Source organism: Mobula birostris, chromosome 2 (genome assembly GCF_030028105.1).
Source record: "Mobula birostris isolate sMobBir1 chromosome 2, sMobBir1.hap1, whole genome shotgun sequence".
NCBI lineage: Eukaryota > Metazoa > Chordata > Chondrichthyes > Myliobatiformes > Myliobatidae > Mobula > Mobula birostris.
Genome location: NC_092371.1, coordinates 123,019,554 through 123,047,166, shown reverse-complemented (window position 1 = coordinate 123,047,166; position 27,613 = coordinate 123,019,554).

Here is a 27,613-nt window from a genome sequence, read left to right as displayed (position 1 = left end):
GACGGACCCACCTTGATGAGGAAACTTTGCAGGCTCGCTTTGGAAAGGTAACTGAACAGGGTTGATCCGGTGAGGAAAGGCGAATTACCGGTACACGCTTCGGCAGAGACTAGGCTTGCTCCGACCAGATGACATCAGCACACCGTGCCTTTGATGACTTTGCAGACGCTCCCACCCCGAACGGTTGAAAGCCGGAGACTATAAACTACCGGTTCAGCCGAGCGTTAATTGCCTCTAATCACCAAAGTCAAGAGACACGGGAAAACAGGGAATCAACGGTCTGGATCGTAACATAAACAAGGTAAATTTAAAGGGACCCCAATCCGGACCATGACAACAATAGATGCAACACACATAAAAGTTGCTGGTGAACACAGCAGGCCAGGCAGCATCTCTATGAAGAGGTACAGTCGACATTTCAGGCCAAGACCCTTCGTCAGGACTAACTGAAAGAAGAGCTAGTAAGAGATTTGAAAATGGGAGGGGGAGGGGGAGATCCAAAATGATAGAAGACAGGAGGGGGAGGGATGGAGCCAAGAGCTGGACAGTTGATTGGCAAAAGGGATATGAGAGGATCATGGGACAGGAGGCCTAGGGATAAAGAAAAGGGGGGGGGAAACCTAGAGGATGGGCAAGGGGTACAGTGAGAGGGACAGAGGGAGAAAAAGGAGAGAGAAAAAGAATGTGTATATATAAATAAATAACTGATGGGGTACGAGGGGGAGCTGGGGCATTAGCGGAAGCTTGAGAAGTCAATGTTCATGCCATCAGGTTGGAGGCTACCCAGATGGAATATAAGGTGTTGTTCCTCCAACCTGAGTGTGGCTTCATCTTTACAATAGAGGAGGCTGTGGATAGACATGTCAGAATGGGAATGGGACATGGATTTAAAATGTGTGGCCACTGGGAGATCCTGCTTTCTCTGGTGGACAGAGCACCTTCCCTCCCCGTTATTTATTTATTTATGTATGCACATTCTTTCTCTCTCTCTCTCTCCTTTTTCTCCCTCTGTCCCTCTGACTATACCCCTTGTCCATCCTCTGGGTTTCCCACCCCCCCCTCCTTTTCCTTCTCTCTGGGCCTCCTGTCCCATGATCCTCTCATATCCCTTTTGCCAATCAACTGTCCAGCTCTTGGCTCCATCCCTCCCCCTCCTGTCTTCTCCTATCATTTCGGATCTCCCCCTCCCCTTCCCAAAACTCTTACTAGCTCTTCCTTCAGTTGGTCCTGACGAAGGGTCTCAGCCCGAAACATCGACTGTACCTCTTCCTAGAGATGCTGCCTGGCCTGCTGCATTCACCAGCAACTTTTGTGTGTTGCTTGAAATTCCAGCATCTGCAGATTTCCTCGTGTTTACGTACAATAGATGGGTTGATTAATAATTTTTGCAGACAACAAAAAGTATTAGTGGAGTTGCAGACAGTGAAGAAGGCTGCCAAAGAGTACTGCAAGATAAGTTACAGTTATAGTGGGAAAGTGGGAAATTGAGTTTACTCCAGGCATGTGTGAGATATGGAGGTCAATTTTAAGAGGAAATTATGCAGTTAATGGCAGAGCTTTTAACAGCATTGACAAACAGATGGCCCTTGGGGCTTAAGTCAATGCCTGTCTGAAAGTATCTGCACAAGTAGACAAAATGATTTTAAAAAAAGAAAATGCAAGCTTGCCTTCATTGCTAGAGGCATAGCGTATAAGAGTCAGGAGATCAGTCATGGGGCAGATGTATAAAACTTCAGTTAGGGCACACTTGAGCATTGTATGCAGTCCTGTCACCCCATTACAGGAAGCATGTGGAGGCTTTTGAGACAGTTCAGTCCAGGATGTTACTTGGATTGGAAGGTATTTACTATTTGAAATGATTGTACAAACATGCACTGTTTTCTTTAGAGGGCCAGAAGCTCATGGTAGGGCCGAAAGAAGTTTATAAAATTATGAGAGACGTAATAGATAGGGAATGTATGCAGAATATTTTCGTCAGGGGAGAAATGTTCAATTCTAGAGGGCAGAAATTCAAGGTGAGTGGGAGAAAGTTTAATAGAGATTTGCAGGGCAAGTTTTTTTTTTATGTGGAAAATGGTGGGTGCCTGGAATTTGCTGGCAGGGGTGGCAGTGGAAGCGGAAGCAGGTACAATAAGGGTGTTCAAGAAAGGAGGCTCTGTGGGCAAGAATGAGATTTCAGTTGGTAGCACACACAAAATGCTGGAGGAACTCAGCAGACCAGGCAGCACCTATGGAAAGAAAACAAACAGTCAATGTTTCGGGCCAAAACCCTTCATCAGGACTGAAAAAAAAAGATGAGAAGTTAGAGTAAGAGGGGCACAGGGAGAGGGAAGAGAGGAGTACAAGATGGTAGGTGATAATTGAAACTTGGAGAGGAGGTGAAGTAGAAAGCTGAACAATTGATTGGTGAAAGATGAAGGGCTGGAGAAGGGGGACTTGGGTTAGAGAAGACAGAAGACCATGGAAGAAAGGGAAGAGGGAAGAGCACCAGTGAGAAGTGATGGGCTGGTAAAGAGATAAGGTGAGAGAGGGAAAATGAATGGGAAATGGTGAGGGAAAGTGGAGGGAGGGCAATAACTGGAAGTTCAAGAAATTGATGTTCATGCCATTAGGTTACCCAAATAATAATAAAAGGTATTCTCCTCCAACCTGAGTTTGGCCTAATTGCGGCAATAGTGGAGGCCATAGACAGTCATGTCGGAAAGGGAATGGGAAGTTCCAGATGGTATTTTGCCTCCCGGGGCTAGAGTCCAGGACAACTCGGATCAAGTCTTCAGCATTCCTAAGTGGGAGGGTGAACAGCCAGAAGTCATGGTTCATATTGTTACCAATGGGTAGGACAAGTGATGAGCTTCTACGAAAGGAGTGCAGAGAGTTAGGGGCTAAGTTAAAGGGCAGGGCATCCAAGGCTGTGATCTCAGGATTGCTACTGATGTCACATGATAGTGAGGTCAGAAATAGGAAGATTACAGGGTTTAACACATGGCTAAGTTGTTGGTGTAGGAGTGGGGGCTTCAGATTTGTGGATTATTGGGCTCTCTTCCAAGGAAGCTGAGGTCTGTACAGAAGAGAAGATTTGCACCTGAACTGGAAGGGAACTAATATCTTAGGTTTGCTAATGCTATACAATGGTATTTAAACTAGAGCTGCAGGGGGATGGGTACAAAAGTGCCAGGTTAGTGGAGAGGTTATGGAGACAGATGTTGGTAAGACTTCAGACAAGGTTAGGAAACAAAAGTTGACCACGGTACAACTAGTGTCCTGAACTGCATATACTGAAATGCAAGTAGTATCATAGGAAAGGCGGACTATTTCAGGACAGGGATCAACACCTGGAATTATGATATTATAGTCATTATTGAGGCTCAGTTGGAGGAGGGGAGGACTGAGAGCTCAATATTACAGGGTTCAGTTGTTTTAGATGTGACAGAGTGAGAGGGATTAAAGGAGGAGGGGTGACATTACCAGTCAGGGAAAATGTCACAGCAGTGCTCCATTAGGACAGACTGGAGAACTCATCTAGTGAGTCATTATGGGTGGAAATGAGAAATAAGAAAGGTATGACAATGTCAATGGGACTATTATATTACAAACCATACAACAGTCTAAGGGATTTAGAGGTACAAATTTGTAAAGAGTTCGCAGACTATTGCAAGAAACATAACATTGTTAAAGTATGTGATTTAACTTTCCACATATGGACTGGGACCCCCATACAGTAAAAGGACTAGACTGGATAGAATTTGTCAAATGTGTTCCGGAAAGTTTCCTTTATCAGTACATAGAGGTCCCAATGAGAGAATGTGCGACACTGGATCTTCCACTAGGGAATGGGACAGGGCAGGTGACAAAAGTTTGAGTAGGGGAACATTTTGCATCTAGTGACCACAATGCTATCAGTTTCAAAGTAAATATACAAAAAGGTAGGTCTGGTCCATAGATTGAGATTCTAACTTGGCCAGTTTTGGTAGTATCAGAATGATCTGGCTTGTGTGGATTGGAATGGGCTGCTTTCTGGCAAAGGTCTACTTGGTAAGTGAGAGGACCTCAAAAGTGAAATCTTGAGAGCACAAATCTTCTATCTGCCTCTCAGAACAAAAAGTAAAGATAACAAGTGTAAGGAACCTTGGGTTTTCAAGAGATATTGAGGACCGGATAGCAGAAAAAAGGAGGTGCATAGCAGGTATAGGCATATGAGGTGGCTACAGAGTAAAAGAAATGCAAGAGAACACTTCAGAAAGAATTCAAGAGAGATAAAAGAAGGAATGAAGTTGCTGTAGCAGGCAAGGTGAAGGAGATTCCTAAGGGATTCTACAGATATATTAAGAGCAAAAGGATTGCAAGGGACAAAATTGGTCCTCTGGAATATCAGAATGGTAATTCACGTGTGGCGGCAAAAGTGACAAGAAGATCTTAAGTAATTCTTTTGCATCTGCATTTACTCAGAAGATGGACACAAAGTCTATGGAAGTGAGGCAAAGCGGCATCGACTTCTTGGACCCCGGACGGATTACAGAGGAGGAGGTGTTTGCTGCCCTGAGGTAATTCTGTATGGATAAATCCCCAGGGCCTGACAAAGTGTTCCCTTGGCGCCTATGTGATACAAGTGCAGAAACTGCCGGGGCCCTAGCGGAGATATTTAAATCATCCTTAGCAACAGGAGAGGTACCAGAGGATTGGAGGATAACCAATGTTGCTCTGCTGTTCAAGAAAGACTCTAAACATAAACCAAGAAATTATAGGCCAGTGAATCTGACATCAGTTGTGAGAAAGTTGTTGGATGGTATTCTGAGAGATTGGATACTTAAGTACTTGGACAGACATAGACTGATTAAGGATAATCAGTATGGCTTCATGCAAGGTAGGTCATATCTAACCAATCTTATAGAGTTTTTTGAGGAAGTTACCAAGAAAGTGGATGAAGGCAAGGCGGTGGATGTTGTCTACATGGCCTTTAGCAAGGGATTTGACAAGGTCTCACATGGGAGGTTGGTCAAGAAGGTTCAGTCGCTCAGCATTCAAGATGAGGTAGTAAATTGGATTAGACATTGGTTTTGTGGGAGAAGCCAGACTGCGATAGTGGATGATTATCTCTCTGACTGGAAGCCTGTGACTAGTGGAGTGTTGCAGGAATTGGTGCTAGTCCGTTGTGGTTTGTCTTCTGTATCAACAATTTGGATGATAATGTGGTTAACTGAATCAGCAAATCTGTGGATGACACCAAGATTGGGCATTTAGTGAACAGGGAGGAAGGCTATCATGGCTTGCATAGGGATCTGAATCAGCTGTAAAAGTGGGCTGAAAAATGGCAGATGGAATTTAACACAGACAAATGTGAGGTGCTGCTTTTCGGTAGGACTATCCAAGATAGGTCTTATACAGTGAATGGTAGGGCACTGAGGAGTGTGGTGGAGCAAAGGGATCTGGGAATACAGATCCATAATTCATGGAAAGTGATGTCACAAGTGGATAGCGTCATAAAGAAACCTTTTGATATATTGGCCTTAATAAATCAAAGTATTGAGTACAGGAGACGTTATGTTATGTTAAAGTTGCAAAGCACATTGGCGAGTACCAGTTTAGAGTATCATGTGCAGTTTTGGTCACCTACCTACAGGAAAGATGTAAATAAGGTTGAAAGAGGACAAATTTACGAGGACGTTGACAGTTCTGGAGGACCTAAGTTATATTGGAAGATTGAATAGTTTCGGACTTTATTCCTTGGAACCTAGAAGATTGAGAGGAGATTTGATAGAGGTATACAAAATTATGTGAGGTGTAGACTGGGTAAATGCAAACAGGCTTTTTCCATGAAGGTTATGTGAGACTACAATCAGAAGTCATGGTTTAAGGGAGAAAGGTCAAAAGTTAAAGGGGAAAATGAGGGGAAATGTTTTCTCTCAGAGGGTCGTTGGAGTGTGGAATGAGCTGTCAGCACAAGTGGTGCATGAGAGTTCAATAGCAACATTTAAGAGAAGTTTGGACAGGTACATGGACAGTAGGGATATGAAGAGCTGAGGTCCTGGTGCATATGGGAGTAGGCAGTTTAAATGGTTTTGGAATGGACTAGACAGGCTGAAGGGCCTGTTTCTGGACCATCCTTTATGGCTCTATAAGAGCCTTTTAGATGGGCACATGGATATGCAGGAAATAGAAGGGTCTGATCATATGCCGAAAAAAGGGTTTAATTTAATTTGGTATCATTCTTGGCACAGGTATCATGTGCTATACTCTTATATGATCGATGCTCTGTGTATGTTTAGAGGGATATTCATCTATGCAGGCATTTAGGACCAGCTGTCATGGCAGCTCGGGCTGTATGGATGAGTTGGGCTGAAGAGTTTGTTTCTGTGCTGTGTAATTCTGTTTCTCATTGACTCTAATTCAGGTCTAACTGCCTTTAGTTGCTCACGATAGGACAATCCAATCTTCTCATCTCTGAAATTAGCCAAGTGAATTGGACCGCCTCCAATGCTAATATATCCAGTATTTAAAGTATACACACTTGATTTCCCACAGACCACCCAACAGAATTTCAGCTTCCTTCAGGCCTCAATGCCCTTGATTGATGTCTCAGACCAGACAGATGCTGATCTCTCTTTGTATCCTGCAGAGACCCTCAGTGACAGGGCAGGGAGCTGACATCAGACAAGAGGCTCCCTGGTGAGCTAGGGAACCAGGAGTGGCAGGTTTCAATGTAAATTGGCAGGAATAACATTAAATTGCAAATGTATTCCAACAGCTAGCAGAAGCTGTAATGATTTTGAATTTTTTTTCCTGTGCTTAATCAGATGGAGAAGGAAGTCTTCACCTTGCACCATCTTCATTAACAGGCACATATAAGATTTACCTGCAGATGTCAAATCCACACTTTGTAACTTGAGAACAGATCTGAGTCACGGGGCACTGGAAAGGCCCTGACAACTGGAATTGGTTCTCTCACACGAGGGTAATGCTATGAGACCGTGGTGAGAGAAGAAGTGCTTCCAACACACATTCATGTGACATCAGCTAATCTACAGGAAGACTAGATTAGAACACCATACACGTCAACATTATGCCCTGTCAATTTAAAACATAACAGTCCATTCAGCCCATGATGTCTATAGGGATTCTGATGCCAAAGAAACTAATCCCATCTGCCATCTTAGATCCATATCCTCCCATTGCTTCTTGTTCATGCATCTGTCTAAATTGCTTTTTAAACACCACTGTCATGTCTGTTTCCACCATCACCCCTGTTAGCTCATTCCTGGCACTTCCCACTCTCTAAGTGAAAAGCTTAATCTACACATCTCACTTAAAAATTTACCCTTCTCACCTTAAAGCTAGTATTTGGTATTGCTACCCTATGAAAGAGACTCTGACTACCTGTCCTAATTGTATTCATTACGGGGTGATGCAGTAGAGTCGTGGTTAGCACACTTTACAGTACCAGCGACCGGGTTTAAGGAATTCGTACCTTCTCCTCGTAACCACGTGGGTTTCCTCCAGGTGATCCAGTTTCCTCCCACAGTCCAACGACATAGCAGTTGGTAGGTTAATTGGTCATTGCAAATTGTCCAGTGATTAGGCTAGGATTAAGTTGGGGGTGTTGCTGGGCAACACGACTCAAAGGGCCAGGAGGGCCAATACCGTGTTGTATCTCAATAAGTAAAAAAATAAATAAATTGATAAATAAATAAAGGTAAATAAATAAATAGATAGATAATAGCTAAAAATATATATTTTATATATATATATATATATATATATAAATAGGTAGATAAATAGATAAATAGTTAGATGGATAGAAAATAAATAAATAAGACTTCTGTGGAGCAACCCCTGCCCACCCCCACCTATAATACTCCAAATTCAAGCTTGTCCTACCTCTCCAATTAGCCAGCGCTCTCTAATGCATAAAGTATCCCGATGACCTCCTTCAGCACGCTCTTCGAAGCTCCACAGCTTCTTGGAATAGGGTGACCAGAACTGAACACAATACTGCCAAGGTGATCTACGCAACACTTCAGAAGAACATAAAATACCACAGCACAGGAACATGCTCTTCAGCTCATGAACCTCATGCTGAACTATTGGCTGGAGGGTTAGACTGGTCTGTAATCCCACACCCAGTGGAGAAGATCTCTTATGCCAGTTGCCATTAGTCTTTGTAAACCGTCAAAGTTAATGGAGCCACACAATGCAAGCAATGGTATATCAAATAATAAAGGGAAAGGGTTAAAGGCAATTAACCTACTAGCCTACATGGCTTTGAGATGTGAGGGGAAGCTGGAGCACCAAGGGGTAAACCCATGGGGTCATGGGAAAAATGTGCAAACTCCACATGGACAAACCCCAACATCAGGTCCAACCCAGGTCCATGGAATTGAGAGGCAGTGGCCCTGTCAGTTCCTCCAGTATGCCAGCTATTTTTGAAGGCTTGATTAATCTAGGAACACAACCACTAGAGCAGTGAAAGGGCCAAGGGCCAAGTGACGTACTCCATCCCTACTTGGGATGTTCAGGTCGAGAAGCTGCACAGTCATTTTCATGTGCACAGTACGGTGAGCCACAGGTACAATGAAGAAGTTATTTACAACAGCATCATAGGTACATAGGTTCAGACAACAGTGTATACATTATACATAAGTTTTACAGGACAGTGAAGAGTGTGAGATAAAAAAAAGATGATGCAAAACCAAGGCCCAGTGCAAAAACAAACACAGAGGCAAGGCCATGGCAGTGCAAGCTGTAGCCTGTAGTGTCCCATTCCTGACATAGAATTAGTATAATTCAGGTCAACTCAAGAACTGATGGTTGTAAGAATGTAACTGTTCCTGAGCTTAGCTGTGTGGGATTCAGACTTCTGTACCTCCTGCATGTTGTTATCTGCAAGAAGAGGGCATTGCCCAAATGATGAGGATAGATGCCACCTTCTTGAGGCATACCTGCTGTACATTTGGTCAGTGGTAGGGAGGACTGTGCCCCTGATGGACTGGACTGTATCCACTACTCTCTGAAGGCTATGAGTCATAGAGAGTGAGAGAGATACTAGAGAAACAAGCCCTTCAGCCCGTTATCTGACCATCAACCTTCCACTTACCCTCCATTATTCTCCTCAAATTCCCATGAACCAGATTCTATCACATACTGTATCTGCACACGATTGGCAACTTACATAAGACCATAAGACATAGGAGCAGAATCAGGCCATCTGGCCCAGTGAGTCTGCTCCACCATTCAATCATGGCTGATCCTTCTCCTCCTCAACCCCAGTTCCCAGCCTTCTCCCCGTAACCTTTGATACCATGTCCAGTCAAGAACCTATCAATCTCTGCCTTAAATACACCCAACGACCTGGCCTCCACGGCTGCATGTCGCAACAAATTCCACAAATTCACCACCCTTAGGCTAAAGAAATTTCTCTGTATCTCTGTTTTGAAAGGGCGCCCCTCTATCCTGACGCTGTGCTCTCTTGTCCTAGGCTCTCCCATCATGGAAAACATCCTTTCCACATCTACTCTGTCTAGGCCTTTCAACATTCAAAAGGTTTCAATGAGATCCCCCCCTTATCCTTTGGAATTTCAGCGAGTATGGACCCATCAAAGGTTCCTTGTATGATAACCCTTTCATTCCTGGAATCGTCATTGTGAATCTCCTCTGAACCCTCTGCAATGTCAGCACATCTTTTCTAAGATGAGGGGCCCAAAGCTGTTCACAATACTCAAGGTGAGGCCTCACCAGTGCCTTATAAAGCCTCAGCATCACATCCTTGCTCTTGTATCCTAGACCCCTTGAAATGAATGCTAACGTGGCATTTGCCTTCCTCACCACTGACTCAATCTGCAAGTCCCTCTGCATCTCAGATTCTTGGATTTTCTCCCCGTTTAGAAAATAATCCACACATTTATTTCTACTACGAAAGTGCATGACCATGCATTTTCCAACATTGTATTTCATTTGCCACTTTCTTGCCCGTTCTCCTAATCTGTTTAAGTCCTTCTGCATCCTATCTGTTTCCTCAACACTACCTGCCCCTCCACCAGTCTTCATATCATCTGCACACTTGGCAACAAGCCATCTATTCCATCATCTAAATCATTTATGTACAGCATAAAAATAAGTGGTCCCAACACTGACCCCTGTGAAACACCACTAGTCACATGCAGTGAATCAGAAAAGGATACTTACAGATGGGAACTATGCCAGTTATGACACCTGAACACTGTCCTGTCACAATGAGTGCATTTTGTCCAGTTTTTCCAACAGAGAACAGTGAATGACCATCTTCTCCACTCATCTTATAACTACCATGCCACTCTGGTTAAGATCAGTGTGGTATTACATGGTGCCATTTTTCATTGTATTAACAGATTATATTAATCTTGGCTTTCCAGTTGTACAACACATTCCAATTCTGTAGTGAAATCCCAGCAGTAGGTGGCTGACAACAGTGAAATGATTCCCTGATCAATTTGGAGCCCTAGAAACGAAGATTTCCATAGGGTGGCAAAAATCATATTAAATTGCAAATGTATTCCATCAGCAAGAAAACGGAGGACAAGTCAGGTATGGTCTGCTGGACAGAACCTCCTTTCGCTAAGCTAGTATATCCAATCTGTTTCAGTTAAGTTCCTGCAGCTTTGGTCAGGCAATTATTGATAAGTTGCTTACTCTTAACTTATATAGATTTATTGCAAAATTAAAAATTTCAGAATTTCCCATTCTACAACATCAGTTCTCTAACTTAAAGAAGTATGACCCTCTTTATTTTGAAGGATTCAACATGGAAGGTGGCTCTTGGCAAAAAATGGGTCTTGTCATGACTGGGTAAAATTTGACTAGTATATGGTATGATGAAATCAGGCAAAATTAAATTCTGGCAATATATAACCAATTTATGGTAGATTGGACAAATGTAAGGTGCAGCAGGAATGGATAAATGCAAATTGATGGATCAATGTATGAGTCAGAATCAGAATCAGGTTTAATGTCACAGGCATATGTCATGAAATTTGTTAACAGTCACAGCTGTACAATGTACTACATGATAAAGAAAAAATATGTTAATGAATTACAGTATATATATATATATATATACACACACACACACACTATTACATGGTTAAATTTAAAATAGTGCAAAAACAGAAATAATAAAAAATGAGATAGTGTTCACGAGTTCAATGTCCATCTGGGTGAGGGAGGTCCTAAATAATGGACACCACCTCTCTAAGGCATCACCATTAAAAAGTGACAAATATAAGGTCTGGCAAGAGTGAAGTGAACCAATGTATGGTGCGATAAAACGGGAGGAATGTAGGGCGTGGTAACATTGTACCTGTTATAGTTTATGTGATTGCTGCAAAGCTTGAAAAACTTGTCCAGTACCGGTTTCCCTAATGTGAGCTTTCTTCTTTTCCCAGAAAAGAAAAATGCAGATATTGATTGAATGTTGATTCTCTCCAAAATAATGGGAAGGAAATAGTTAAATTTGCTCATCAATCTATTTCCCATTATAGATGATGTCAATGCCTGCTGCATTTCTAATCAATATACTCCAGAATTTTTAAACCATAAACAGTCCTGTAATGTCCTGAGATGATCTGGAAGGGTGTAAGATTTTGATTTACAAAGCTGTCTTAATGCTCGCTTTTATACCTTACAAGCTTATTATCAGGTGATGTGGCAGTTTTACCTTCCAGGTTGGCATGTTAAACACGCACACAGTGGAATATTATCATGCAGCTACAATGCAGCATAGCTCAGTGCCTTCAAGAAACAGGAGAAAATCAAAAGAGGGAACAAAGACAACTCAGATTTATGTAGTAAATCATTCCAAACCACTGTTCAGCAGCTTAATCAAATAAAACTCGGTATGTAATAGGCTATTAAATCAGAAAACCAAAAGCTTGGTCAAAGCAGAAGGATTTAAAAAGCAAGGAGAATCAAAGTCAGAATCGAGTATACTGTCAAATGTACAATTATGTGTATGCACAGGAACAATGAAGAACTTACTTGCAGCAGCATCACAGACAGAGTATCATATAAACAGCATTCACAAGAAAAGTATGAACACAATTTTTACAAGAAAACATAATTAGAACAAAAGTCCAGTTTATTGCAAAGTGATTGAAGTATTGATTAGGGTTGAGCCTGATGCTTCAAGAACCAAATGGTTGTAGGGCTCATTGTAAGTAATAGTCTGTAACTTCCTTTTGGACTTGAAGGCAATTCAGTGTGGCAGAACCGAAATGAGGCGGGACCGTTGCTGACAGCGAGGACGATCCCAGGTTCGATAGATTTAAGTGCTGTGCTGAGGGTCGAATCAAGGCAGCAAGGTTCGGGTCCCAGGGCGTACTGATTTGACTGAACTTGGTGTTTGCAGGGAGATTTAAGTGCCATGCCAAATTGAAAAGGTTGGTTACAGGCCAAATCAAGGCACAGGGGTCCAGGCCCCAGAACATATCGGTTTAGGCACTGGGCCAGATTGGAACTGTCAGGGTGTCGGAGCCTGAGGCGAGGGACGGGCCACTTCGGATCACTAATCCACAAGTTTTACTCGGTTCTGCGCTGAACTATGGGACTCTCTTACAGACTTCAATTCAGAATGTTATTCACTTGTGTTTTTTTTCTCTCTCTGCACATTGGGTGCTCAAAGGTCTTTTTTATATGGGTTCTTTTTTTAAAAATGTTTTTTTATGGGTGTAAGGTGTTTCTTCTTTTATGTTAACTGCGTAGGCTAATTAAAATGGTTTCTTTGTTATATTATAACTAAACTGGCTTCTTTGTTATGTTAAATGCTGAGAAAGTCCTCCCACTAGCAGTTTGTTTTGGATTACCTATTGATAAGAATGAACCAATTGAGATAGTTGTTATGCTTTCCGTGTGTCTGTAAGATATTATGATGCGTGGGTTTTTGGGGAAAAGGCAGGAGAGAGCAAGACAGAGGATGGACCAGGTGCTGTGAGACCACTAACGGGGTCAGACTCCACACAGGAGTCTGAGGTCCAAGGTGTTCGGCGGGGAGAGTAGACGGAGACAGAGACGGACTCATGTGGAGCGTCTGGTCGACCACCGTTGTTGGTCCCAGGCGGCAGGTCGAGGTGGTCTGAGGGGACGCAGGGTGAAGAAGAAGGGTCCTGAGCTCCAACTGTTTGTGCACGAAGAGATTGAACTTTGATAAGTGAGGTGCCTTTTATTTTCCTTTTATATTTCATTCTCTACTAATTATATAGTTCCAGTAATATCTATTGTTACGTACCCCGTAACTGGGTTGGTAAACCAGCAGAAATGGATCACTCAGTTGGAGTCTGGATTACTAGAACTAAGAAAGTTTTATTAAAGAAACAAGCAACACAGTAATTGAAAGGATAATAAATGCAACAGTTCAGCAATGATAAACACACATGTGCACAGAATTAAGATAACAGCATCAATCGTTGTCTAGGGGTAAATGACCAATTTCAAAGTGACACAAAGTTCAGTCCAATTTAGTTCAGTTCGCAGTAATCGTTGCCATGGCGATGGACAATGTGGGGGGGGGGGAGAGAGAGAGAGAACGAGAACGACTGATCATTCAGAACAGCTTCCACTCACAGACCGGCGATATTGCTCACAAGCAGCTTTACGGCGGGTCCTTTGTGATGTCACCTGAGGTCACCGACTGTGACCCCTCCTCCAGATGCGGTCGATCCTCTGCTGTGAACCCGGCACCCAAGCAAGGGCGGACGCACACCGGGTTCCCGCTGATCATACCTTTCCACCCTGTGCGTTTGAGGCTGATCCCCCGATCAGACGTCCAAGAGCTTCCCACCGACTCGTGAGAGGCGCACCGCTTCCAGGGTCTCGTTACTTCGAGTGTCATGTGTGTCCTGCCTTAGCGAACCTGTCCCTTTTTATCCCCTACATGGGCATGATGTGTCATTTTTTCCTCTGCACATTGGGTGTTCATCTGTCTTCTTGTTTTCTTCTACCAGTTCTTTTGGGTTTCTTTGTTTCATGGCTGCCTGGGAGGGGACAAATCTGAAGGTTGTATTGTGTATACATACATTGATAATAAATATGCTTTGAACTTTGTACCTGAAACTGGTGTTGTGGGACTTCAGGTTTCTGCATCTCCTGCCTATTAGTTGCTGTGAGAAGATGGCATGGCCCAGAGGGTGGGGATTTTTGATGATGGATGTTGCATCATTGAAACAGTACTTCCTGTAGATATCATCAATGATGCGGCGAAGTGTGCCTGTGATATACAGAGCAGAGGTTTACCGTATTCCCTTACATCAAACAAAACCGCTTCAGCTCTATGTTAGCTCGCAGAACAATCCCATTCCTCCATTAATTATTATTCCCGACAACATTATCCCCATATTTCCACTCTGGCACCCCCAGGTTGCACCATGCACCTACACCCGAGGAGCAATTCAGGAGACCAAACAGCCTACCGACCTACGTGTAACTGGGGTTTGAGAGGAAACTGCAGTACCTGGAAGAAATCCAAGTCGTCAATGGAGAGCTTGCAGACTCCACACAGGCTGCACTGGAGGTCAAGACTGAGGCCAGGCCATTGGAGCTGGGAGGCAGTAGATCTACTCACTGATCCCACCGCACCCCAGTGTATCCTAAAGTGAATTCAGAGCATAACGGCTGGGCAAATGCAGGCAAAATCAACGGTGAATAGGAGATGTGTTGGAAAAAGTAGTTTTAAGAATGGAGTGATCTCTGTAAGGCTGGAGGGGTTACAGAAATAAAACAATAACAGAAAATGCTGGATGAGCTCATGGGTCAGGCATTGCAGTGATAGAGTCATCTGGAGATGCGGATTAAAACATTTCAAAACTGTGATCAAAGAAAACAGAAAATGTCTGAAGAGGATCCTGAGTCAATATCTCTTCAGGTTATCTCCAATACAGGCTGAAGTACAAGGATAGTGAGGTATCTTGGATCAAGTAGGCTGAACTCTCTCTTCCAATGTAGCTTGGTGATGTATCCCAGAGTTAGTTGTGTTCCCTCGCCATCCCAGGGACAAAGTGACACATCACCCACTGTCTGCGGAAAGGATACGCCAAAGGACCAGATAGGCTCCTGTGGTCTGCAGCACAAAACTTCCTCTGGAGTAGGTGCTCCCATGATATTGAGAACAGTACACCAGATGGCATTCAGTGACACTACCCTCAACACTGGGTGAAAAGCCACAGTTAGAGTGAGTCTTACCACTGTACAGCCTTGAAATTGACACCCCAACCCACTGAGTCCACAGCAATCATCAAGCACCTCTTTATAATAACCTACTTTATTCTCCAAGAATTAAGGACAATTAACCAACTGACACAGATGTCTTTGGAATGCGGGCAAGAAGCGGAGCAATTGCAGAGAATGTGAAAACTCCACGGATTATTCAGCAGGGAAAAAGACCTTGGCAATTGTGGGGATGACTTACAGTGGACTGAAACACTTGAGCATATAGACATTAAGAAAGAGGATGTGCTGGAGCTTTTGAAAAGCATTTAGACATTCTGAGTTGAGAGTTAAAGGGCAAAAGTTTAGGGGTAACATGAGGGGGAACTTCTTTACTCAGAGAGTGGTAGCTGTGTGGAACGAACTTCCAACAGATGTGGTTGAGGCAGGTTCGATGTTGTCCTTTAATGTTATATTGGACAGCTATACGGACAGGAAAGGAATAGAGGGTTATGGGCTAAGTGCAGGTCGGTGGGACTAGGTGAGAGTAAGAGTTCGGCACGGACTAGAAGGGCCGAGATGGACTGTTTCCATGCTGTGATTGTTATATGGTTATATGACAAGTCACTGGGACCGGATGAGGTATACTCCAGGCTACTGTGGGAAGTGAGGGAGGGGATAGTTGAGCCTCTTGTGATGATCTTTGTGTCATCAACAGGGATGGGAGAAGTACCAGAGGATTGGAGGGTTGCAAATGTTGTTCCCTTGTTCAAGAAAGAGAATAGAGATAACCCAGGAAATTACTGACCAGTGAGTCTGACTTCAGTGGTGGGCAAATTGGTAAAGATCCTGAGAGGCCAGATTTATGAGCATTTGGCGAGACATAATCTGATTAGGGATAGTCAGCATGGTCTAGTCAAGGGCAGGTCATGCCATACAAGTCTGATTGAGTTCTTTAAGGAAGTAACAAAACACATTGATGAAGGTAGAGCAGTGGATGTAGTGTATATGGATTTCAGTAAGGCATTTGATGAAGTTCCCCATGCAAGACTCCTTCAGAAAGTAAGGAGGCATGGGATCCAAGGAGACCTTGCTTTGTGGATCCAGAATTGGCCTGCCCACAGAAGACAAAGAGTGGTCGCATTCTGGATGGAGTCGGTGACAAGTGGTGTTCTGCAGGGATCTGTTCTGGGACCCCTCCTTTTTGTGATTTTTATAAATGACCTGGATGAAAAAGTAGAAGGGTGGGTTAGTAGGTTTGCTGATGACACAAAGGTTGGGGGTGTGGTGGATAGTCTGGAGGGTTGTCAGAGGTTACAGCGGGACATCGATAAGATGCAGAAAAGGGCAGAGAAGTGGCAGATGGAGTTCAACCCAAGTGAGTGTGAAGTGGCTCATTTTGGTAGATCCAATTTGAAGACAGAATTTAATATAAATGGTAAGACTCTTGGCAGTGTGGAAGATCTGAGAGATCTTGGGGTCTGTGTTGATAGGACACTCAAAGCTGCTGTGTAGGTTGACAATGTTGTTAACAAGGCGTATGGTGTGTTGGAATTCATCAACCATGGAATTGAGTTCAAGAGCTGTGAGGTAATGTTAAGGCTATATAAGAACTTAGTTAAACCCCACTTGTAGTACTGTGTTCAATTCTGGTCACTTCTCTACAGGAAGGAGGTGCATACTATAGAGAGTGCAAGGGAGATTTACAAGGATGTCACCTAGATTGGAAGGTGTACCTTATGAGAATCAGTTGAGGGTACTTAGCCTTTTCTCATTGGAATGACAGAGGATGAGAGGTGACATGATAGAGGTGTATAAGAGGACAAGGGGTATTGATTGTATGGATAACCAGAGGCTTTTTCCCCAGGGCTGAAATGGCTAACGTGAGAGGGAAAGTTTTAAGGTGCTTGGAAATAGGTACGAGGGGATGTCAGGGGAAAGTTTTTCCACACAGAGTGGAATTCACTGCTGGCGGCAGTGGTGGAAGTGGATACAATAGGGTCTTTTAAGAGCCTCTTAGATAGGTACATGGAGCTGAGAAAAATAGAAGGCTGTGTGCTAGGGAAATTCTAGGCAATCTCTAGAGTAGATTACAAGCTCAGCACAGCTTTGTGGGCCGAAGGGCCTGCAATGTGCAGTAAAATTCTATGTTCTATGTAGATAGCACCTGAGGTGAGGATTGAATAGGGATCTCTGGTGCAGAGGCGCAGCAGCTCTATTAACTGTGCTGCCCAGTCCAATGATAATATTCTCTGAGCTGGCCCTCTCACCTATCCAGATTCCTTTTGACTTGATTTCTAAAATAGTCTCAATGCCCTTGTTCCACACTCGACAAATCTCCTTACTAATTCTGAAAGTGGTCTTATTTTGGGGAAGCAAAATGGACTCACACTGTTTACCTCCAAATCACTTTGAGTTTTGGATGGTATATCATTTGATATTAGTTCCAGCGCCCAATGAAGTCCTCTCCTGATATCTACTATAGAGGGACTTGGTGTCTGAAGAAACCCAGCTGTTGTCAGAATCAGAACCAGAATTATTATTACTGACTTAAATGATGTGAAATTTGTTTGTGTTTTTTTTGGGGCAGCAGTGCAAAGCTACAAAATTAATATAAAGTACAAAACCACACAGCCCAAAAAGAATGGAAAAGTGAGCTTGTGTTCATGGACAATAATGATAGAGGGGAAGGAGCTGTTCCTAAATCATTGAGTGTGGATCTTACAGGCTTCCCCAGTGGTTGTAACGCGAGGAGGGGATGTGCTGGATACTGAGGGTTCTTAGTGATGGATGCTGCCTTCTTGAGGCGCAGCCTCCTGAAAACATCCAACGTGGTGAGAGGTCTGTGCCTATGATGGAGCTGGCTGAGTTTAACTCTCAGCAGCCTTCCATGATCCGTACATTGGAGCCTTTTCTCTAGCCTGTGATGCAACCAGTCAGAAAGCACGTCACTCACCGTACGAGGTTGAATTGTCACTGCTCTTCACATCCAGCCCAATCCAACCGATCCAGTCCCTCATCAACTTCACATCCACGATTTGTACACCAGATATTTCAGACTGACCAGGCAAGGCTGTGTTACAGTAATGACGTTGTTTCCAGGCTAGTGCTCTAAAGGCAATGCAGGGTCTGTGATAGCACACACACAAAATGCTGGAGCAATTCAGAAGGTCAGGCAGCATCTATAGAAAGAAATAAGCAGTCAACATTTCTGGCCGAGACTCTTATTTTATTCATGTAAAGCACAGAACAGGCCCTTCCGGCCCTTTGAACCACACCACCCAGCAATCCCCCAATTTAATCCTCACCTAATCATGGGAGAATTTATAATGACCAATTAACCTACCCACTGGTATGTCTTTGGAATGTGGGGGGGGGGGGGGGGGGGGAAGCTGGAACACCCCAAGGAAACCCACGCAGTCACAGGGAGAACTCCTTACCAGCAGTGGCAGGAGTTGAACCTGGGTCTCTGGTAATGTAAAGCTACCGTGCCACAGGACTCACCACTGGGCATGTTCAAATCTCATCACGGCAGCAGAGGAAATATAAATTCAACGCACTGATTAAATCCAGATATGATAATGAAGCTGCTGTGTTGCTGAGTTCAGTCATTTCACTCATATCATCTTTCTGCATCTGATTCAGTGCCTTCCAAATGACCTAGGCACACAGGGTAATTAGGATGGACAAAAAAAATGGCAATCTTGCCAATCATGCTTGCATCTCATGAATGAATAATAAAAAACAAACCAGTGCAACGACACTCTGAGGTGACCTATGTGAGGAGGATCATCGGAATCCAATCATATTCAGAGATCCAGTTGTCAAATGACACATTGTGAAGGGAATAAATACACATCTGAGTTTAATCCCTCGTTAAAGGCCAACATTTATCCCCACTTAACACTACTAAAGCGGATTATCCTCTTACAGATGGCAGACAGAACATTAAAGACTCGAGTATTGTAGTGAAGTTCAGAGAGGAAAGCTGTGTTTGAAGTCAAAGCTTGGAGGATCCTCATGGTGAGCAAACAAAAAGCAAATAAAGGTCACAGAGACATCAGCTAATTATAGATTTCAAGAACAGTAAGGAGAACACACACTAGTCCTCATTACTGAGTCAGAAGTGAAAAGGATGAGAAGCTTTAAATCCTGGGTGTCAACCTGGGCAGTACAGTAACAGCCATTAGCATACAAGATTACAGCACCAGCAACTCAAGTTCAATTCCCACCACTGCCTCTAAAAAGTTTGTACATTCTCCCTGTGACCGCCTGGGTTTCCTTCAGGTGCTCTGGTTTCCTCCCATATTCCAAAAGTGTACAGCTTTGGTAGATTATCTGGTCACATGTGCAATTGAGTAGCATGGGCTCGCTGGGACAGAAGAGCCTGTTACTGTACTGAATCTCCAAAAAACACACAACAACTTTGAGGATCTATCCTGGACCCAGTGCTTTGATGCAATCCTGAAGGAGGCACGGCAGTGGCTCTGCTTCATTCAGAGTTTGCGGAGAATTGGTATGTCACCAAAGACTCCTGCAAACTTCTATAGATCTATGGCAGCAACACAGCCTGGTATGTAGCCTCCAATGCACAGCACCACAAGAGGCTGCAGAGAGTTGTAGCGCCAGCCAGATCCACCACGGGCACAACCCTCCCACTATCAAGGATACCTTCAAGAGTCAGTGCCTCAAGTAGGCAGCTTCCATCATTAAGGTTCTTCACCATCCGAGACATGCCCTCTTCTCATTACCATTATAATGGAGGAGATACCAGAGCCTGAAGGTCCACCCTCAGTGATGTAAGAACATCGTTTTTCCCCTTGGTCATCAGATTTATGTATGGTCCATGAATAGACAATAGGTGCAGGAGTAGGCCATTCAGCCCTTCAAGCCAGCACCACCATTCACTGAGATCATGACTGATCATCCACAATCAGTACCCTGTTCCTGCCTTATCCCCATATCTCTTGACTCTGCTATCTTTAAGGGCTCTAACTCTTTCTTGAAAGCATCCAGAGAATTGGCCTCCACTGCCTTCTGAGGCAGAGCATTCCACAGATCCACAACTCTCTGGGTGAAAAAGCTTTTCCTCAACTCCATTCTAAATAGCCTACCCCTTATTCTTAAACTGTGGCCTCTGGTTCTGGACTCCCCCAACATCAGGAACATGCTTCCTGCCTCTAGCGTGTCCAATCCCTTAATCATATGTTTCAATCAGATACCCTCGCATCCTTCTAAATTCCAGTGTATACAAGCCCAGTCGCTCCAATCTTTCAACATATGACAGTCCCGCCATCCCGGGAATTAACCTCTTGAACCTACGCTGCACTCCTTCAATAGTAAGAATGTCCTTCCTCAAATTTGGAGTCCAAAACTGCACGCAATACTCCAGGTGTGGTCTCACCTGGGCCTCGTACAACTGCAGAATGACCTCTTTGCTTCTATACTCAGCTGCCCTTGTTATGAAGGCCAACATGCCATTAGCTTTCTTCACTGCCTGCTGTACCTGCATGCTTACTTTCAGTGACTGAACAAAAACACCTAGATGTCACTGTACTTCCCCTTTTCCTAACTTGACACCATTCAGATTGTAATCTGCCTTCCTGTTCTTACCACCAAAGTGGATAACCTCACACCTATCCACATTTAACTGCATCTGCCATGCATCTGCCCATTCATAATGGCAATTATGAGACCTTTGTCCAACAACAGGGATAGGAAAGGTTTAGAGGCATGTGGGCTACATGCTGTCAGGAACTGCAGAGGAGGCTTGAGTTAAGCACAGAGCAATGGAGTCGATTTAGCAGGGAATGATAACTTCAATAATAAACTGCAAAATAACAAGACACAAGGTGCCACAAGCAAGACAACTGATACTCAACACAACAAGGTAACAAGAGGCTCGGGGCAAATTGTTGAGGCTAGCGAGTTCATATGAGCGAAGGGTGGTGGGTGGGTCCACTTTCAGCCAGACAAGGTTCCAGCGGTGCTGTCTCGGGTGGGAGGAGTGGTTCGTGGACAATGGGCTCGAGGCAGATGTGATCCTGAGGGACTGTGGTAGCTGGAGATAGTAAGTAACTGGTTTGATGGGTACTGTAATCTTGAAGGGTTCGGTTTCAGAATCTGGGGCTAAGTTTGAAGAGGTTGACTGTTGCAGGGTTGCTGTATCAAGAGAGGGATCAAAGAGTGGCAAAAAGCTGGTCAATAGTTTCCTGATGCTTCTGGATCTGTGCTCACGAGGGGTGATTGATAAGTTTGTGGCCTAAGGTAGATGGAGATGTGTTATTAATTTCAAACTTTCTGCATAATCAATCAAAGAGTTGAACTGCATGTGCATGTAACGAGAGCTGTATAACACATCTCCTTCTACCTTAACACGAGGAATTCTGCAGATGCTGGAAATTCAAGCAACACACAAAGTTGCTGGTGAACACAGCAGGCCAGGCAGCATCTCTAGGAAGAGGTACAGTCGACGTTTCGGGCCGAGACCCTTCGTCCGGACCTTCTACCTTAGGCCACAAACTTATCAATCACCCCTGCTCTGGGCACTTTCTGGAGATCCAAGATCCGTATGCTCCACGACCACTGGACTAAGTGTGTACATGTAGGAGGGGTCTATGTTGAAAAATAAATGTGCTAGGTTTTCTAAAATTGACTCCTACCTTAGGCCATGACCTTATCAATCATCCCTCATAGGATTGTGGTGAGCAAATACAGTTGTGGTAAAGAGCTAAGGGTTTCTAATTGACTAGGGGAGTAATGTAGCTACAAGACAAGGTCAGAGCATTGGAATGTCCTCAGATACTGAGAGTCTAAAGCAACACACACAAAATGCTGGAGGAACTTAACAGGCCAGGCAGCATTAATGGAGAAGAATGAACAGTCAATGTTTTGGATCAAGACCCTTCATCGGGACTGGAAAGAAAGAAGTCAGAGTAATAAGGTGGGAGGGAAGGGGGAGAGGAAGTAGTACAAGGTGGCCAGTGATTGGTGAAACCAGGAGAGGGGAGAGAGTGAAGTTAAGAGCTGGGAAGTTGATTGGTGAAAGAGATAAAGGGCTGGAGAAGGGTATAATCAGATAGAGGACAGAAGACCATGGAAGAAAGGTGAGGAGGAGGTGGTGATAGGCAGGTAAGGAGATAAGGTAAGAGGGAAACAAGAATGGGAAATGGAGAGGTGGGCAGGGCAATTACTGAAAATTCGAGAAATTGATCTTCATGGAGGCTACGCAGATGGACTATAAGGTATTGCGTGGGTGTGGCCCCATCACAGCAGTAGAAGAGACCACGGACTGACATCAGAATGGGAATGGGAAGTAGAATTGAAATGAGTGACTACTGGGAGATCCCGTTTCCTCTGGCGGATGGACCAGATCAGAGGCTAAGAATCCTACAGTAAGTAATTCACCTCCTATCACTCCAAACCCTATTCATCATCCACAAGGCTCAAATCACGAGAGTGATGGAATACTGTCCACTTACCTGGGTGAGGGCAGCTTTATTAGCTCAGCACGCAGGGCACTGAAGGCTATATGATAGGTACCCAAACTACAACCATTCACTCACTCCACCACCGACGCACAGTAGCAGCAGTTCGACCATCTAAAGGACAGGCCACAGAAAATGACCAAGTATCTTAAGACAGCAACTTCCAGACGTATAACCTCTACCTGCAGAAATGACAAGAGCAGCAAAAGGAGGGGAACACCCTTCAAACCACACACCATCCTGACATGGAAATATCACACCATTCCTTCACCATGACCGGGACAAAACCCTGGAACTCCCTCCCAAACAGTATCATGAGTGTATTCATGCCTCAGAGACTGCATCAATTCAAGAAGTCAACTGACCACCACCTTCTCAAGAGCAATTAGGGATGGACAATTAAATGTTGGTTCCACCTGCAAAGCTCACATCCCTTGAATGAATAAAGAAAATGTAATGATCTCCAGACCTTCTCACTATTGCGATCTGGTGTCAGAGAGAGCTTGCAAGCACTCCCTCCTAAGATGGAACTGGATAGCAAGACTGCCATCACAGTGGTGAGGCAGAGCAAAACTGAATCCCATTCAGGGCTCCTGTACTGATCTGTGAGATGATGGTAACATTCTCAGCACCAGTACAAGTGGAGCTGAGCCGTAATTCCAGAAGGGTACCCAGATACAAACATCTGTCCAATTTAACTCCTTCTAGCTGGGTTAACTTCTCACACTCTCACAGCACAAGCCTACTTATATATGCATCCCTCTTCATTCCAAAGAGGATTATGCTGCTAGTCTTCCACAAAATACAAACGTTTATATTTGATGAACCAATGCTCCTAAAATTCTTCAGTAGAAGATGGAGATTCAAATATTCATCGACTCATGGATATTCATGGCACAAGTAATTGTACATTCATGAATGTGTGAGTACTTAACTCTCTATTAATAATATGCATGTGCAGAATCTGAAATGGTAGCAAGCTTATTCCAATACACACACACACAAAGCCCTCAATGAAATTTAACAGATGTTCATTGAGATTGAGAAAATTCATAAATTTTTCAAAGACCTTGCAATCTTTTCAGGGGAGGATCATTTCAGGTTGTCACTTTGCTAGTTACTGTTCACTAATCTATCATGGTTGTAAACTTTAAAACAGGATAACAGAGTAAAGAGTAAACTATCCTCCAGCTCTCATGAGCTGCCTACACCCACCACCACACTGCCAGCTATTTCAGTCCTCTGATGTGTTTAATACCCTCCTTTGATCCTTAGATTTGCCCTGGGCCTACCCACCCACCCATCTTGTGCCAGAACAAAATACTCCATGAGGATTGAGATCAGACCTGGGAATTTACTGGAGATAGAAAGAAACAAAACCAAACAGAAGGATTCAACAAATTAGGTAGCATCCATGGAGAAAATACTGAGTCAACAGGAGACATTGGCCTTGTGAAGGCAGAGTGAGAGACTCGGGTAACACAGGCCTAGTCAACACCTGGTCCTCAGTGTCAGAGTGTAATGTCATCTGCTAAGTAATTGGCATAAGATTTAAATCAGGATTATAACACAGCTAGGGGCTGAATAATTGAATCCAAATTAATCAATTAAATAGAACAGATGGGTGAATGGTGATGTGTAGTAGATAAAATATACAGAAACTGGTGGAGCTGACAGTGTTTCATAGCCACCTTTCTGCAGCAAGTTTTGACTGCTCGAGTAACTTCAGATCAGAATTGATGAGTTGGCCTGTGAGCTTCAAATGCTGCCACACACCAGGGAGTGGGAAAATTACCAACACACTGGCTTTGAAGCAGTCAAAACCCTTAGATTAATTACCACTAATTTGATGACTGGTCAGGAACAGGAGAGTACTATGCAGAGGAGACAAGCTGAATGATCCAGAGGGCAACTGTGGAAGAGTCGCAGTCTATACCATTAACTAAAGGGTATATTAGATCCTAATCTCTGCACGCATAAAGGAGGATGGCAAACTGACCAGATCACCCTTCTGCAGAGCACTGTTTAAATCAGGGAATGAAAAAGAAATGTTAGTCACAGGGGAAACAATCGGCTGGAGGAACTCAGCAGGGTAAGCAGCATCTCTGAGAGGAAAGGAACTGTCAATCTTTTGGCACTGAGATTGGAGAGGGAAGACAGCTGGTATAAAGAGTTGGGGAAGGGTGAGACAAGGGCCAGCAGATGATTGGTGGACCAAGGAAGAGAGGAACAATGGACAGAAGGAGCCCAGTAGACAAGGGGCAGCAGAGAGGATAGAGGCAGGTGGATAATAGGGGAGGCAGGCAGATGGGGTCAGATGGTGGAGAGGAGAGGGTGAAGGTGGACAGAGCAGCTGGAAAGTAAAGTGGTAGCACGAAGATAACCAGGTCCCAATGCAGAGTTTGCATCTGAAACATTGAAATCCCTTCCCTACAAGGCTGCCAATGTGGAATCAATTGAAGGTGATAATTGAATAACAAGTGGTGAAGAACAGATGGAACTCAATGGGAGGTGAAGGGGATGGGGTGGGTGTAGAGAAAATGTGCCTAATTGGTGAATGGAACAAGGGGGAAAAGAGGGCTGAAAATGGGTGATGAGGTACAGAAGGAAAGAGAAGATGGAACAGACAAGATCAATAATGAGATAAATTGCAAGGCTAAGAGTTCATCTTATCATACAAGGTTATTGGTAGACATTTATGTAATATTTGAATGCCATCTTTTTAACTCCAGATTATCTGGTTAGGTAACCTCCCAGCTTATTAATGCTGTGCTCTAAAGTACTAAGGCAGGAGAATAAACATTACCTTTCTATGCTGGACTCTTAAAACTCCATTGCTCCAAATGGCTGTGCAATTAGCTGCTTCTCCCTTTGTCAGTGCTGCCTGACCTACTAGATTCTCAGCATCCTCAGTACTTCACTATTCATTTTGATTCTGTATGCCACATTTATCTGCACACCTACCAGGCAAATTTTCAGACCCTTTTGCAGTAACAAGATCAACTTAACCTTGAAAACTGGATGGCTTACAACATTAGCCAGGATATGAAGGAATTAAACTATTCCTGAGCCGCACACCATGAACATTTGCTGGGAAGTCTGCCAGGTAGCCTGTGAGTGGCCAAATCCTACACAACCTACTGCAGTCTCAATTTATTTTCCACAAGTCCAAAGCTCCCTGCATCTTTGCCTGAGGTTACAGTCTGATTATCAGCCTCTGAGGGTCAAATATTTAAATATGTTGCTTACTATGTGACTCAGAGGCTGGGGAATCCAAACACTTTTCTTAAATTCTACCAGAAAATAACAATGCAATATCTTAGGGAAGGTGTGGAAAAAAACTGAAGGCATTCAACACATCAGGCAGCATCTATGGAGGCAAAGGGTTAGTTGACATTGTGGGTTCAGATACTGCATCAAAGTCAAAGAAAACTTATTATTCAAGTATACTTATGTCACCAGATAGTACCTTGAGGTTCATTTTCTTGGAGGCACTCACAGGAAAGTAAAGAAATACAACAGAATTTATGAAAAACTATACATAAACAAAGACTGACAATTAACCAACCCAATATTTTTTTTAAAAAAATCATCAGGATAGATGCTGCCTGACCTATTGAGTTCCTCCAGCAGTTACCCCTTTGCTCCATATCTTAGCAGCTACATTCTCTTGTGTCTCCATTTCAGATGTAGTGAGGCACCAAAGATCTCATCACACCCTGTCTCAAGTTCTACATTCTTATGACTCCATTACCATTCAATATTGTTACACAAGCATGACAGTGGACAAACCAAAGTGCAGAACACAAGCACAGGGGCAGTGTCAGGAGGCATTATTGCCATAGCAAGCATAGAAACAGTTTCTAGGAGAGTCTTTACCCAAAGTCTTGGGTTTGGAGAGAATCCAGGAACAATGCTAGACTTAGAACTGATAGTCCTAAGAACCATGAACCAAGGTTACTCACACCAGAGTCAACCAACAAACTGGCAGCTCCTTGTTGTGGTCACAGGGTCTTTATCCTGCAGTTTCTGATGGAAAGCAGGTGTGTGTAGTTAGTGGAACCTGGGAATGACTGGAAATTAAACAAGGGAGTTGAGGCCCAATTCCTGAGGTAAATAGCAAGGTGGGGTGGGGAGGGAATTGCCAGAAAGGACCATGACAGATATTCCTTTTTCTTTATGAAATGGACAGAGTCCTTGTATTCTGTTCTGTCTCCCACAACAATTATTTGATCCCTCATTCTCCGACCACCTACCTGGACCTCAGGTAATTTACAGTGACCAGTTAATTTACCCACCAACAGATCTCTGAGATGTGGGTGAAAGCCAGAGCACTAGTGAGACAATCATGCAGTCAAAGGAATTACACATAAACTCCACATTGTTGGAATCGACTGTTCAATTCTTAAATTAGGCTATTTAATTGATAATTTCTTTGCAGTTTAACAATTAATTAACTGCTTGTATTTTAAGTTGTTCTTATATGCATATAACAGTTTATTATACCTCTAGTGGTCATACAAAGTATAATTCTGAAAAGCTCTGGAAGCTTCTTTGTTTCACGTTACTTGAATACGTGTTTTTTTATTGGTTAACTTGGTACTGCAGTATTTGAATGATAGCTTTCCAATTTATTAATTCTTATCTATAAAATCATATGGAATTTTCCTTATCTCTATGGGTATAAAATATCTAAGCACAAAGTAGTGTCATCTTAATCTTCTTAGCATCTTTAATCTTTGTTTTCTGTTCACTAGTAGACCCCTTTCACGGTCTGTTCAAATTTCATCTGTTCTATCAACTCTTAATGAAACAATCATGAAGCAACACGTTTTATGCATTTTTCATGACTTCTAAAAGAAACTTGGATTTAAAACATCAGAATCATACAAGAAACTGGAGTAGTCGGCAGGACTTTGAAGTTTAGGACTTGGAACAAATGAAGACAAAAGTGGAATTTTTGG